This window comes from Chanos chanos, chromosome 16, assembly GCF_902362185.1.
Source record: "Chanos chanos chromosome 16, fChaCha1.1, whole genome shotgun sequence".
Lineage (NCBI taxonomy): Eukaryota > Metazoa > Chordata > Actinopteri > Gonorynchiformes > Chanidae > Chanos > Chanos chanos.
In genome coordinates this window covers 2,498,706-2,501,263 of record NC_044510.1, presented here as the reverse complement: position 1 = coordinate 2,501,263, position 2,558 = coordinate 2,498,706, and the positions used below count along the sequence as shown (strand labels likewise).

The 2,558-nt window shown below is 38.2% G+C and overlaps 1 non-coding gene across 1 annotated transcript; it reads left to right on the top strand.

Annotated features, from left to right (window-relative positions):
* The first annotated feature begins 310 nt into the window (after positions 1 to 310).
* trnar-ccu (transfer RNA arginine (anticodon CCU)) lies at positions 311 to 383 on the top strand. Its single transcript has one exon. It is a non-coding gene; the product is annotated as a tRNA-Arg (tRNA).
* Positions 384 to 2,558: the final 2,175 nt, after the last annotated feature.

Below are 2,558 nucleotides of genomic sequence, written 5' to 3'. Positions count from 1 at the left end.
CAAATTTTGGTGGGACCTTTTCCAACTTTCCTGCCATGTCTTGTTGTGCTATTCCACCTGTGGAGAATCTGGGTTTTGACCCTGCTTCTTCTTGAATGCTAAATGGATCACATTACACTAGGAGACTGGCATCCCAGTCCTAATACAATACATACTATAGGTGTACTCTTTTCAGACACTGCATGCTGACCACGATGACCAGATCTTTCTGGAACCATCAAACGTGTCCACGTTTAGTTGACACCTGATCTAGTCTAATTGGCAACAATGGCTGACTTTAATAATGAGAGCAAATGGGAGGGGACAACCAGCCCCAGTGGCCTAATGGATAAGGCATTGGCCTCCTAAGCCAGGGATTGTGGGTTCAAGTCCCATCTGGGGTGTTGGTGAGCAGAGTGGTGCAGCAGAAGCGTGCTGGGCCCATAACCCAGAGGTCGATGGATTGAAACCATCCTCTGCTAATCAACCTTTAGGTGGTTTGGACCAGCTCAGTATTGCTGGAATGGGTTGAAGCACCAACTGAGAAACAACACATGTCAGGCAACACATGTGAGTAAGACAGGCCTGTGCAGAGGTTTGGGTGGTGATGGAACGGCACAAGAGGAACAAAGAACCAAACATGCCCTCTATTCTTCGCAGTCCTACGAGAAAATTCAGATCACCTCATTCCACAGACAAGTTCAGATGCTCTTGCCTGAAGCCACGCAATGTTTTCATGAGAGTCACAAAGTAGTGTGTACATTCGTTATTACAAACCATTGTATTTCATTTACATTTTTAATATAACAGAATTTATGGCAATCCATTGGTAACCCAGGAACTGCCTGTATACACTATAAATACATATTTACATAGGTACCCCTTTACAATAAATCTACCCTTATAAAGGATTCACAAATGGCTTACGATTGGTTTATTAAGTAGGTTGTAAACACTTTATAAATCATTAATGAACAGTTATAAGCAAGTTATAACACAGTTTTCATATATTAATGTGGGCTCACTATTTGGCAAGATCAAGTTAATGCAACACTTTTCATCCATCTATTCTGTTAAATCTCAGATCTTGCTAGTTGCTTAGCTCACTTTATGTAGTCTCTTTATCAGAGAGCACGTTAAAAAGTCTTCGTCTTGTTTTTATGACCACTGCTTTACTAGTTACTGACATTTATAACTGGAAAAAAGGGAGCCTTCCTATGAAGTGTAAAACACACCACCATTTACTAATGAGTTGCTGGGTTGTTTCTAGTGTGATGACTATACATTTCGTCTCATACCGAGTAAAGACAGCAGAAATTCTCTACGTGACACGTCATTTTTATTACTTTCTCTATCTTACACTATGGGTAACTTTGCTGTGGCTCGTTTGAAAGTTTCTTCAGGTACAAAAAACATAATGTGTTAGTGAAAGTGAGAAAGGACAAGAAATAGGGAATTCACACTTTCATCAAATAAATTAGAAAAAATCTGCAATCAGAGTAGGGCTGCCCCCTACAGGGGAATGATAAATATATTTTTATATTCTAGAAGGGCTAGCTGGAGTGTTTGCTTGCTAAGAAAAAAAAATCCATGTGACAACATGGGCTGGTGTTTAAATGATGAGAGAAGCTGAAACCCGAGGGGGAGTGGTTGGTAAACTAGACTAGCTATAACCATGTCTCAGAAGAAGTCTAAAGTATGGCAGCATTTAAAACCTTTAAAGGACAACCCTACCAAAGTTAAATGCAAACTCTGTATGTAGAATTCACTTATCATTCAACAACTTCGAACATGGCAAATCAAGAGAAACAGGTAGGTTTCAGAGCAGGTAACGCCGTGAATTTATTTTAAATAGTTTCATTTCTTTATTCACTTACACGCTGTTTTAAATGTTTAAAGTGAAATAAAAAAATTAGTGCTATGAGAGCTTGATTTAAACAGAAACACATGTGTGCTGCCTGTCTCATTATTCTGACAAATCCTTATGGTAGCCCAACATTACATATCAGCAATTCAAATAGGCCACAATTCAAATCACATGCAGCTATTTATTGATTTTAAAAGCTAAAAAATATGTTCCCATGACTCTGTTGCATTGACTGTGTTAAAGTGGTCAAAAGGGTACATCCCTAAATCAGAGTGATGTGATTTCTTATACTGAATATCTTGGGTCGTCTTCTATATCGCTATTATCAGCCTAGCTTCGCTGTCATTTCAGGAAAGGTGATAAAAAGCTCATATTGTGAGTGAGAACTTAGAGATACCAAGGTGTAAATGTTCACTGCACCTTTTCATGTACAAATTCAGAAAATCATGATCAAAAATGTACTTATTTGGGTCTACTGAAACATGATTAAGTATGCAAACCTCATCATCAAAATTTTAATAAATTCCTGAAGAGTAAATCAAATCCTTGGATAGGACTTGAATCACAAGTCTTACAGTCGTATACGAAAACTGACACAACAAACTGATGATAGTGCTCCATCATTTATTGTTCCAAAATAAAAGGGGAAATTAGAGGATGAATGTATGATGATGTGGACAGAAGGAAGAAAAAGAATGCAGAATGAAGGACT